This window comes from Euprymna scolopes, chromosome 10 (assembly GCF_053919585.1).
Source record: "Euprymna scolopes isolate OS-2025 chromosome 10, ASM5391958v1, whole genome shotgun sequence".
NCBI lineage: Eukaryota > Metazoa > Mollusca > Cephalopoda > Sepiida > Sepiolidae > Euprymna > Euprymna scolopes.
The window spans coordinates 7,401,495-7,415,774 of NC_136491.1; the positions used below are offsets into that span (position 1 = coordinate 7,401,495).

Here is a 14,280-nt window from a genome sequence, read left to right on the forward strand (position 1 = left end):
GATAAACTTATATCGTGATATTGGTTGAGATAAACTTATATCGTTATATTGGTTGAGATAAACTTATATCGTGATATTGGTTGAGATAAACTTATATCGTTATATTGGTTGAGATAAACTTATATCGTGATATTGGTTGAGATAAACTTATATCGTGATATTGGTTGAGATAAACTTATATCGTGATATTGGTTGAGATAAACTTATATCGTGATATTGGTTGAGATAAACTTATATCGTTATATTGGTTGAGATAAACTTATATCGTGATATTGGTTGAGATAAACTTATATCGTGATATTGGTTGAGATAAACTTATATCGTGATATTGGTTGAGATAAACTTATATCGTTATATTGGTTGAGATAAACTTATATCGTGATATTGGTTGAGATAAACTTATATCGTGATATTGGTTGAGATAAACTTATATCGTGATATTGGTTGAGATAAACTTATATCGTGATATTGGTTGAGATAAACTTATATCGTGATATTGGTTGAGATAAACTTATATCGTGATATTGGTTGAGATAAACTTATATCGTTATATTGGTTGAGATAAACTTATATCGTGATATTGGTTGAGATAAACTTATATCGTGATATTGGTTGAGATAAACTTATATCGTGATATTGGTTGAGATAAACTTATATCGTGATATTGGTTGAGATAAACTTATATCGTGATATTGGTTGAGATAAACTTATATCGTGATATTGGTTGAGATAAACTTATATCGTGATATTGGTTGAGATAAACTTATATCGTGATATTGGTTGAGATAAACTTATATCGTGATATTGGTTGAGATAAACTTATATCGTGATATTGGTTGAGATAAACTTATATCGTGATATTGGTTGAGATAAACTTATATCGTGATATTGGTTGAGATAAACTTATATCGTGATATTGGTTGAGATAAACTTATATCGTGATATTGGTTGAGATAAACTTATATCGTGATATTGGTTGAGATAAACTTATATCGTGATATTGGTTGAGATAAACTTATATCGTGATATTGGTTGAGATAAACTTATATCGTGATATTGGTTGAGATAAACTTATATCGTGATATTGGTTGAGATAAACTTATATCGTGATATTGGTTGAGATAAACTTATATCGTGATATTGGTTGAGATAAACTTATATCGTGATATTGGTTGAGATAAACTTATATCGTGATATTGGTTGAGATAAACTTATATCGTGATATTGGTTGAGATAAACTTATATCGTGATATTGGTTGAGATAAACTTATATCGTGATATTGGTTGAGATAAACTTATATCGTGATATTGGTTGAGATAAACTTATATCGTGATATTGGTTGAGATAAACTTATATCGTGATATTGGTTGAGATAAACTTATATCGTGATATTGGTTGAGATAAACTTATATCGTGATATTGGTTGAGATAAACTTATATCGTGATATTGGTTGAGATAAACTTATATCGTGATATTGGTTGAGATAAACTTATATCGTGATATTGGTTGAGATAAACTTATATCGTGATATTGGTTGAGATAAACTTATATCGTGATATTGGTTGAGATAAACTTATATCGTGATATTGGTTGAGATAAACTTATATCGTGATATTGGTTGAGATAAACTTATATCGTGATATTGGTTGAGATAAACTTATATCGTGATATTGGTTGAGATAAACTTATATCGTGATATTGGTTGAGATAAACTTATATCGTGATATTGGTTGAGATAAACTTATATCGTGATATTGGTTGAGATAAACTTATATCGTGATATTGGTTGAGATAAAATGGGAGTTGAAACGCGTAACATTTCTTCTATTACTTTTTATCTTGTTATTTATTTGGTTTTAAATATTTTTATTTTTGCCAATTAATGAATACTGACTTTTAGAACCATTTTGAATGTTGCTAACACTTATTAAAGCAAACTTTTGTATGAAAATTATTAGTGTCTAATCTGATTATTTTATTTGCTATTAACATTGTACAGTTCAAGATATTAATTTTTTTCTTAGGATTATCTGCGTCTTCTTTAAGTGTAATTTTATGTCTCGAATTAAAGCGTTATTATAAAAATTAGTATTATGATAAGATATATATATATATATATATATATATATATATATATATATATATATATATATATATACATTTATATTAGGCGATAGTTTAGAGATTCTAATAAAGATATTAGGGATAATATAACTAATTATAGAATTAGGGTGAAGCTGAGCTAGAGATAACGACAAGCAAGATACGTACATATTATTAGATTGGTACAAAAATAATGTAGCTTTTTGAATTCATGTCAAAAAGCGACATTATTTGTGCACCAACCCAATAACAAGACGATCTTCTTTCCAGTTTCAATAGGAATATAAACAAACACTTTCTAAACAAATATTTCATATTCATTACTTACAGAAATTTCGATAACTTATGCGTATATTTGATTTTTTTTAATATTTCATTTATTGTGAATAAACTGCTACTCTCAAATACGTAAGTCCTCTCACTCCCCTCACATTATCATATAGTTTCCTTAGAGATTATAAATATTTTTAAATCATTTAGTGTCTTCACGCATACGAATTCCGACATAATATAGTACATTTTAAACAAAAACAAAAAAATCATAATTAATGTTCCCCGTGTTTTTATATTATATTATATTATATTAAATGGCGTCCAGAATGTATTTGAAGAATCACTGAATACAAGAACACTTGATTTTCACTATTGCTACTACCTAGCTATAAACGACACCTCTACCCATTCCTAAGATGTTTGAGTAGAAAAATGAACACCTCATATCATGTTCGGTTCAAATTCTGTAGAATCACTTACACACACACACACACACACACACACACACACACACATATATATATATATATATATATATATATATATATATATATATATATATATATATAGTAAAACTGCTTTAATTTGAACTTCCTTTAAAGTTGGATTTCCTCTCATTTGTACTTCCTCTCATTTGTACTTCTTCTAAACCTGGACTTTCTCTAAACTTGAACTGTCTCGTCATTTAAATTGTATTAGCATATTTGATGCGGAGTTGCAGTAAAACTGTTTAATGGTGTAGTCAGATATTGCGCAGAAATGTTAATATTGGTACTATGTAATTACTGTAGATTATTAGCTATTGATAATTAATTTACACTAACTATAAATTTTTTTTTTCAGATTGCTATATTTAAAATAGTATAAAACAACCCATCACAATGGTTTGCAACTCTAAAAGAAAACAAGTGACATTGATTTTACTCGAAAAACGTCAAATTATAGAAAAAATAGATGCTGGGGTTGAAAATAGCGTTATATTGAGAGATTATAAGATTGGAAAAAGTACACTGTTTTAGATCAAAAAGAAAAAGGAGGAAATATTGAAGGCTGTTCCTTTCTCTCAAAATAAAAGACATGCCAAAAGAAGGACTTTTCGCAGATCAAAGCAAGTTGAATTCGATCGAATATTGCATGAGTGGTTTGTAGCAAAACGGAATGAAGGTGTAGCAATATCTGGGCCCATGTTAATTGCTAAAGCAAAATCTCTTAAGGAAGAGTTGAATATTGCAGAAGATATGAAATTCAGTGAAGGCTGGTTTAGGAGCTTTAAGAGTAGACATGGTATAAGACAATTAGCAATGTCAGACGAACAACGGTCTGCTGATACGCACGCAGCATCAAATTATTGTGACAAATTCAAGACGATAATTGCTGATGAAAGTGGCGTAAATTGGAAGTGCTTACCTACAAAAACATTAGCCGGATCCGAGGAGCAGAAAATAAAAGGATTCAAATTAAATAAAGAAAGACTAACAGTGATGGTATGCGCTAATGCTTCTGGAACTCATAAACTTAAGCTTCTTGTCATAGGCAAATCAAAGTGTTCCCGAGCAATGAAAGGAGTTTCGCCTTTGCCAGTATCCTATTATTCTCCACGAAATTGATGGACGAATCAACAGTTGTTTAAAAAATGGCTTTTGCAAGAATTTGTGCCAGTTGTCCAGAGGCGTTTTTTTGAATTAGGTAAATTGATTCAAAGTGCTTGCTTCTGTTGGACAATTGTAGAGCACTTCCTCCTGAGTCAGAACTAGTGTCATCTTGCGGGAATATTTTTGCGTGCTACTTACCCCCTAATGTGACTTCTCTCATCCAACCTATGTATCAAGGAATTATTTGGAACTTAAAATGCTTCTACAGAAATGATTTCATGATGAATATGATAAATAGTACCGTGAGTATAAGCGATTTTCAGCGTCATTTTACTATCAAAGATGCCATATTTTCTCTCGCAAGTGCATGGAATCAAGTTCGAGCAAGCACATTAACAAAAGCATGGGGTAAATTATGCCCAGCGCTAAAGGCTTCTGAACTGAAAGAATCAGAGAATACATCTGGTCTAGAAAAAATTCTTGAAATGAAATGGTTACCGACCAACCATGCTGTTCTTAAATCACTTAATGCAAATGATGTTGAAATGTGGGTGCAACAAGATGAGGAAACTACTGATCAATATCCTGAAAGCAGTAATGGTGATGAAAATAGCGACAGCTCCCATTCTCTTGACCCTAATGTAAATAACCAAGAACATTCTGATGAAGCAATATCATGGGATGATGCAGAAAAGTCTATGGAGACGGTTATAAAATTTCTAGAAAAAAGTCTTACTTTAGTGATAACTATGTTTTACAAGCAATGTCACTCTGAAGAGATATAACCATAAAGAAGCTACAGAACCAAGAAATTGTAGATTTTCGTGATTGCTTACGGAATACAATGGCAGCGCCCGAGAGCTCAATCGATGAAAACAGAAACTGCAGTGAGACTCATTTAATGAATAAATTAAAAAAACTGTATTTTACATAAATGTATGATTTCTGTAGATGATAACTTAGGTAATAAATACCTAACAAGTAAGAGTAGATTTAGTTTATTTTCAATGTTTTTGTTCCTGGTAATAATATTTAACAATTCTTACTTGTAATATATCGTAAAACCAACATAATATATACTTGAAGTATCACATAGCAATAAATTTCATTTACTATTTCTTAATTCTTAGAAAATTAAAGTTAACTGCAGCACATTTTTTATCACGAAACTTGAACAGCATCCTCTAATTTAAACGAAGCAGATTATATATATATATATATATATATATATATATATATATATATATATATATATATATATATATATATATATATATATTGTTACGTAATCGCAACATTGGATTATGTATTTTAAAAAGGAAGAAGTTTAAATTTTTATTTTCTCGCCGAGTGAAAACACGTCTTGTTTTTTTTCTGTATTATTAATCTTCACCGTTGGGAAAATGTAGAAGAGAAAAAGATGGTAAAGAGAGAGGATGAGGAGGAGGAGGAGAAAGCAAAGAAAAAGACTAAACAAGAATGGGTGAGGCATGTTACAACTCCTCTCCCTCCCTCCAAGACTCCGAAGATCTAGATGGATTGTGCCTTGGCAATTGACCTGGTCACACCCGAGTGATTCGCACCAAACTGACTCTTTTCGTTTCGCGTTCTTACTACCAAAAGACAAACAAAGGGGAAAAGAAAAGTGAAGCAGAAATCGAAGAAAGAGGAGGAGAGGAGGAGAAGAGGAAGAGAAAAGAAAGAAAAGAGGAAAGCCATTTTTTGGCATTTCTCGGCAAACAGTCATCCTAATAGATAGAGGCACAAATACCGTTCTGGGTAGCGACAAAAATGAAGGCATGAAAAACTAAACGGACAAACCTGTCGACGAAAGAAAGAAATTAATGTAAGGTTGGGAAGAAAGTTCTTGCAGAATTTTTAATTTTGATTTCAAATGATGTACTTTCACATAAGTTTTCGTTATATCTTTACTTTATATATCATTTTTAAGAGCGTTTTTTGTTCTATATTATCTTATTTAAATTACAATCGTTTTAAAACAATTACGTCTTCTTTTCAGAACGTTGAATACAAGATGGAAAAAAGGCAAATTCGCTAAATTTTTATTTCAATTAAAGCTAGACCGAAAAGCTGCTGAAACAGCTCATGATATGAACGGAGCGTTTGTAATTTCCTCTCTTTTATACAACAAGAACGACCCGTTTCTCGACCGACTTGTGACTTGCGATGAAAAGTTACGAAAACCGGCGACGCTCAGCTCAGTGGTTATACGCCGACGAAGCTTCACGACACTTCCCGAAGCCAGAGTTGCACCAAAAGAAAGTCATGCTGCCGGTCTCATCCATTATAGTTTTTTAATGCGCACGAAACTATTACGGTGCGTAAGTACTGTCAATGAATGGATGAAATGCATCAGAAACTTCGACAACAACACTCAGCATTAGTCAACAGAAATTAGTGCTGGTTTGGGGCGATAGCATGCAGGTACCGTTTGAATTTTAAAAAAGCAATTGAGAGAATGTGTAAATCATTATTAATTAATAAAATGGTTCATTAGAATAATAATGGAAAGTAAAAACAAAAGTTTTAGAAGTTAGGGATTCTCGCTGGTTATGAAGTGTTTAGAGTGATCCAAATCAGTATAGAAATCCTAGCTGTTGCTGCTTGCTGTTCAAGACTTCCCTTTCTTTTAAACTTTTTCAGCAATAGTATTAAAGTAAATTCCAGCCTTATGTGTTTTTTAACGCGTAAAACAAAACAATTACGACTTTTTTTCACTTGACTCCTTTGAGTATTGTCATCTTAAGAATGACTTTCCAAACTCCCCATGTTAAGATCGGCATTCGGAATAGAGACCACCAACCTCCCCATCTTAAGAACGGCGTTCGAAATAGGCACTCCAACATCCCCATGTAAAGAACGGCTTTCGGTGTAGACAACCCTCTTTCTTGGGGGGAGGGAAATAATTCAATCAAATTTAACTGTGACAATCGTTGTCAGCATACCAAATCGGGGGAGGCAGTGTCGGTAGGGGAGAAGTAGATTTGTTTATCACGCTTGCGTGCAAACCTGGCAGCCAGTGAATAACAGTGAATAACAGTGCATAATACAGGTCTTTATATCCCTATAAGTACTTGTCTCCGCAAATTTTGAATCCGATTTTCTTGATCAGCATAGAAGAAAAACTTTATTAGTCTTCATTCTAAAGAGAATTTTAGAGGTGGGCTTAATGTACAATTTTACCCCCACCCCAACCACCACCCAATAAAGAAAAAATTAACGTGTGCGCAATTGTAAGAATCAGTCAGGAAAATGAAATAAAATAAAATACTCCCCATAATTCAAAATTAGTGAAAACAGAAGTATATAACAAGTAATTGTTTCCTTACGTAATGAAATGTAAGTTAAAACTGTAGTGTAAGTAATCGGTGTAAAAAATCGGTAATTGTATAAAACCAGACCCTAACTTTAAAACATGTCGGCAGGTCTGTCAATTGAGGTATGGAAGCACAAAATGGATACAATACGTCCGCTATTCTTAAAAACTGGTTACTTATATATTTGGGCAAAATATTAAGATATTTTTTGTTAATATATTTTTCAAACATATTTAAGTTTTGTTCTTTGTATTTTTTTAAATATAGTTAAGTTTTTTTTAATGTACTATATTTAAATATACTTTATTTGAATATACTTGTTTAAACCTGTACAATCTAATACGATCGTCGCCGATTTAAAAATAAATGTTTCGGCAATGTCACCCCCTTGATTCGTACTTATTATGTTGTTTGAATTTAATTTTTTTTTTGTAACATATTGTGAAATATTCATATTTTGAAACTGTTAAACTATTTTCTGTTGAACATTCACCATTTTGAAACTGTTAAAACTGTAAATAATGCGACACATTCATTTTCATGTTTCTGTAAATATTTGTTGTTTTTTAAATTCAAACAATATAATAAGTATACATCCAGTGGATGATATTGCCGAAGCCTATATTTTTTAATCGGTGACCATCGTAATAGATTGCGCAGGTTTAAATAAAGTACATGTAAATGAAGTACATTAAAAATATAACTATGTTTGGAAAAAAATATAATCAATTACTGGAACAAATGTACAAAGCGAGCGTGAGAGAGAGGAAATAAATCTTTGTTATTTTCTTTGGCAGCGCCGTAAAAAATGTTTGTCTACATAAAAAGAAATGTAAAAAGCGTGCGAGAGAAAGAGAGAGAGAGAGTGTGTGTGTGTGTGTGTGTGTGTGTGTGTGTGTGTGTGTGTGTGTGTGTGTGTGTGTGTGTGTGTGCAAGAGAGATGGTGAGAATATATACAGAGAAAACTAGGGAGGAGAGAGATAGAGAGGAAATACAAACTGACGTTGTAAAACGTCGAAAAATGAACGCAGCAATTTACTCAGAGGGCAAAAATAGGTATCATTGCGACGCCATATTTGAATGGTACATTAGTGTTCGTTTAGTATGCGAATATCGGTGCACAATATATGTATAATGTGTAGGTTTCTACCCGGTGTTGATTGAGGGCGGTAGGAAGACTCAATATTTAGGGGAAAAATAGAAACTATTTTCTTGAAAGATCGTTGCGAGTTATGATGTTGCTCCTAGAATGAAATTTAGGATAATTTGCACACTTTTATACCGATTTTCCCCAGCTAAAACCCAAATATAAAGTTCCGCGTGGGTTCGAATACTCTATATATTAAGCTTCATGACTGTAGACCAAAAACTGACAGAGGAGTTCGGTAGGCAATTTTTTAAACAAATATATATATACGCATACATAAATATATATAGAAAGAGTTTTGTGTTTATTATAACCATTTTACGCAAATATTACGCAAGTATAAATCATGTATAATATCTGCATTAATATAATTACACGTAATAGTAAACTAAAGATTATCTTCTCATGAGAAAACCGAAAAAAACTAATAAGGAATTAATTAAAATGAATGTTTAAAAGAATATGCACATCTTTTGCAGATGAATGCAATTCCACGACCATATATAACAAAGCGCTTATATCTCATAGGATTAGTGAATCTCTTGACAAAGGCTTCCTTTCCAGGGCAATTACTCTTGACATATCGAACATGTTGAACATTCACCATTTTGAAACTGTTAAAACTGTAAATAATGCGACACATTCATTTTCATGTTTCTGTAAATATTTGTTGTTTTTTAAATTCAAACAATATAATAAGTATACATCCAGTGGATGATATTGCCGAAGCCTATATTTTTTAATCGGTGACCATCGTAATAGATTGCGCAGGTTTAAATAAAGTACATGTAAATGAAGTACATTAAAAATATAACTATGTTTGGAAAAAAATATAATCAATTACTGGAACAAATGTACAAAGCGAGCGTGAGAGAGAGGAAATAAATCTTTGTTATTTTCTTTGGCAGCGCCGTAAAAAATGTTTGTCTACATAAAAAGAAATGTAAAAAGCGTGCGAGAGAAAGAGAGAGAGAGAGAGTGTGTGTGTGTGTGTGTGTGTGTGTGTGTGTGTGTGTGTGTGTGTGTGTGTGTGTGTGTGTGTGCAAGAGAGATGGTGAGAATATATACAGAGAAAACTAGGGAGGAGAGAGATAGAGAGGAAATACAAACTGACGTTGTAAAACGTCGAAAAATGAACGCAGCAATTTACTCAGAGGGCAAAAATAGGTATCATTGCGACGCCATATTTGAATGGTACATTAGTGTTCGTTTAGTATGCGAATATCGGTGCACAATATATATATAATGTGTAGGTTTCTACCCGGTGTTGATTGAGGGCGGTAGGAAGACTCAATATTTAGGGGAAAAATAGAAACTATTTTCTTGAAAGATCGTTGCGATAGTTATGATGTTGCTCCTAGAATGAAATTTAGGATAATTTGCACACTTTTATACCGATTTTCCCCAGCTAAAACCCAAATATAAAGTTCCGCGTGGGTTCGAATACTCTATATATTAAGCTTCATGTCTGTAGACCAAAAACTGACAGAGGAGTTCGGTAGGCAATTTTTTAAACAAATATATATATACGCATACATAAATATATATAGAAAGAGTTTTGTGTTTATTATAACCATTTTACGCAAATATTACGCAAGTATAAATCATGTATAATATCTGCATTAATATAATTACACGTAATAGTAAACTAAAGATTATCTTCTCATGAGAAAACCGAAAAAAACTAATAAGGAATTAATTAAAATGAATGTTTAAAAGAATATGCACATCTTTTGCAGATGAATGCAATTCCACGACCATATATAACAAAGCGCTTATATCTCATAGGATTAGTGAATCTCTTGACAAAGGCTTCCTTTCCAGGGCAATTACTCTTGACATATCGAAGCCTTTGATAAGGTATGGCATAAGGGTCTACTTCACAAGATTTCCAGCTACGATATCACTGGAAATGTTTTCTCAATCATTAAATCATTTCTCTCCGATAGGCTCATAAGAGTAGTGGTTGATGGGCAGAAATCAGAGGTCCACAGTATTAATGCTGGTGTCCCTCAAGGGTCCATCCTGGGCCAAACTCTCTTCCTGATCTACATCAATGATCTCCCAAAACACATACTTAAATCATGCGTTGACATCTATGCTGATGACACGACCATCTATGGCAACAAATCAAAGGCTGTAAATGACAAAGTTCTCTCTAATTCTCCCTCCTCTGATCTTGAGCGCGTGGTACAATGGGGGAAGAGGTGGCTGATTACTTTTAATGCATCCAAAACCAAGCTTCTATCTTTACATCATAAACGCTCTGATCCCCATCTGGCATCAATTGAAATGAATGGCTCTCGTCTTGGGGAGGCTCCACGTTTTGACAAGCTTCTGGGTTTGACCTTTACTCCTTATCTGAAATGGAACACGTACATCAGGTCTGTTGCCAAGGACGCTGGGAAAATGGTGGGATCCTTCTACCGCTCCAGAAGATATCTCACTACTGATGCAATTCTCTATCTATATAAAAGCCAAGTACGTCCAAGGATAGAGTACTACTACCACATCTGGGCAGGAGCTGCTGAAAAACAGCCTTTCCTGCCTTGACAGAGTACAAAATAGACTTTGTAGCTTAGTGGGGGTGCCCTTTTCTCTTCCCTGTAGCCTCTCTCCCACAGAAGAGACGTTGCGAGTTTGTCTTTGTTTTATCGTTATTTCCATGGCAAGTGCTCGTCTGAGCTCCAATCTCTCGTCCCCCCCCCTCGCCAATCTTTCACTAGAAAGACCCGTCTGGCTGAAACTACTATCAATAATTTTTCCCACTCTTTATCTGTGCCTAAATCAAAACGTAGATTCCATGAGCAGAACTTCTTTCTCAGAAGTGCACGACTGTGGAACTCTCTTCCGTTTGCCTGTTTCTCACCTGACTACAACTTGGATGTGTTCAAGTCTAACATAAACAAATTCCTGACAAACCGCCTTCTTAAGTAAGACACTCTATCAAATCTCCAATACTAATGATTACTACAATACTATCTCATTGATTAATGTACACGCAATAACCCTTATCTTTGAGTGGCCTCAAGGCCTTGATAATTGGTGACCTACGTGTGAAAAAAAGCCGTGTTCTTTTTAAATAAATAGAAAAAGGGGTTTTTATATGAATAATACACAAAAATCTCCAAATTTATAGGAGTATATGTGTGTGTGTGTGTGTGTGTGTGTGTGTGTGTGTGTGTGTGTGTGTGTAAAACTGTGAATTAATATTATTTGAATGTCAATATTCTAAAACGTTGTAAAGTAAAATACGTTTTATCTTCTCTGTCTGTGAACAGTGATAACAGTTGTTACGTCTCACAATAATTTCCATACATGGAGGCATATATATATATATATATATATATATATATATATATATATATATATATATATATATATATATATATATATATATAGGGCAATGTCGCTAAACTAGTGATAACAGCAAAATAAGGCATTCAAAATGCTTCTTATCTTAACATTATTACATGAAGAGTCATTTCGAGTAACATTTGATTTATAAACTTGAGAAATGCACGATAATATGTGTAAACATTTTAATCGAGTAAGAATCAAGATGGATGCCATCATCAATTTCGTAAGCATGAAGCAGTTTTGACCTTGCGATTAAAACTTAAGATCGAGTAAGATAGAACGAAATGCAAGAAAAAAACACATTACAAATAATTTAAACAACTTTTAAACAATTTTTATTTTAAATTATATTTTATATATAATTTAGAATGACAAATAATTTAAACAACTTTTTTTCTTCGGAACGAACTGTGGCAAAGCTAACTAGTGGGAACATTTCTTTTTACTCATGTAAAATAAATGCAAGAAAAAGAAATTGTTTATATATATATATATATACACCCGTTCACATACACCTTTCACGATAAAGCTAGAACCTAAAATTAGATAGAATCGAGCAATTGCGTCGGCAACGGACAACGCCCGACCTAAAGTGGGTTTCGATGTATTGCATCTCATCAGTGACGTCCTCCGACATAGGCTCGAACCTAGGTCGTCGCACTCATGAAGTGTGCAATACTGACGACCTAACCATATGGGCCACGGCGCAATCTATTGGTTATACCTCGATTTTTTAAATTCTTATATTTTCATCCAGTTCTACATTCTACGATGTGACAAGTAAGTTGTTCCGAAATCGTGTCTGGGGAGTCGGCTAATTTCAGTTAATGTTTGTAGATGTGATATCTACCGCCTACATACCAGCAGTAACTATCTTAGTTGTATAGGACGCGTTGCTTGTCACATCGTAGAATGTAGAACTGGATAAAAATATAAGAATTCAAAAAATCGAGGCATAGCCAATAGATTGCCCCGTAGCCCATATGGTTAGGTCGTTGTAATGGTTTAAAACCTTGACTATCGTATGAGCGGTCGGGTTACGATTCTGGCTTGAGGTAGTTGCCTGTCTAGCCGCACTGTGATACAGCGAAACAGTGCTGTATGCGGATGTCTATATATATATATATATATATATATATATATATATATATATATATATTCATATATATAAAATTTAGAATGACAATTCAAACAATGTTTTTTTTTGCATTTATTCTACATGGGTAAAAATAAATATTGTTTGAATTGTCATGTTGCGACTAGTCAGCTTTGCCTCGGTTCTTTCCGAAGAAAGATTGTTTAAAATTTGTTTAAATTATTTGTCATTCTAAATTATAAAAAAAATAATTAAATATAAAACTTGTTTAAAACTTACTTAAATTATTTGGCAAGTGTCTTCTTTTTTTCTTTTCTTATTTTTATTTATTTTTTCTCCCTGTTTTTTGCATTTCATCCGATCTTGGTTTTTCATCGCAAGGTCAAGGCTTACGAAATTGGTGATGACAGCCGTTTTGATTCTTACTCGATTAAAATGTTTACACATTTTAATCGTGCATTTCTCTAGTTTATAATAGTAAAATAAATTAAATTTTTTCTCGAAATGACTCCTTATATAATAATGTTTGAGATAAGAAACATTATAAATGCCTTATTTTCTCATGTCATCCTCAACATTACCAAAAGTAGATGTAAATAATTAGGAAGGAATATTACTTACGATTTATTTCAAATACAACAAACGTTACCCGCTGCCAGCGATGTACAAGTACAAATGCAATCTGTTATTTCCGTTCGTTAAAAAATTACATCATAACCAGCAGCAGCAGCAGCAGCAGCAGCAGCGTCACGGTTCAAATGATTTGTTTATTTTTTATTTGGTTTTGTTGGATCGAATCATTAAAACTCAGTCTTTTGTAACGAGGTCATTTTGCCTTTATCTCAAGCGAGTTAGTTATATATAATTTTTATTTAACAATAGTATAGACTTTCCGTTGATAGTAACATTTTGTGACTCTTTCAAAATATTCATAAATCATGCGTTAAAATAAACGTCGCATCTCGGAAAAATAATCATTAGCAGATTCCGTTGGAGATTTACCCCCCCCCCATATATATATATATATATATATATATATATATATATATGTGTGTGTGTGTGTGTGTGTGTAAGGTCATGTACGTCATGTCATGTCATATGCTACTGGTACCATGTAACCCAGTACTACCTGCCTCATGGTCGGGTCACCGGCGACTAAACTGGTTCCCCCACCAGACTTGTTTGGTGAAGAGGGTGGCTAGTCTCTCTGAAGGATTAAAAACAAGACCTTCCAAGGGGCGAATGAACCCTTTTTTGGGGTCAACAGATAACTAGCACCATGTGTGTTTGTGTGTATGTATGTGTGTGTTGGGGTTGTTGGGGTGGAGAGGGCTCGCGTAAGCCGTGGTGATAGCAGTCTTCTAGGAGA

The 14,280-nt window shown here is 33.1% G+C and overlaps 1 protein-coding gene across 1 annotated transcript in view; it reads right to left on the reverse strand.

Annotated features, from left to right (window-relative positions):
• LOC145285792 (uncharacterized) overlaps window positions 1-13,616 on the reverse strand; it is a 31,430-nt gene extending 17,814 nt beyond the window's left edge. The window contains exon 1 of the mRNA XM_080134163.1: window positions 13,533-13,616. The gene's annotated coding sequence lies outside the window, so the exon portion shown is untranslated. The remainder of the gene's footprint in view (window positions 1-13,532) is intronic.
• Between the last annotated feature and the right edge of the window lie 664 nt (window positions 13,617-14,280).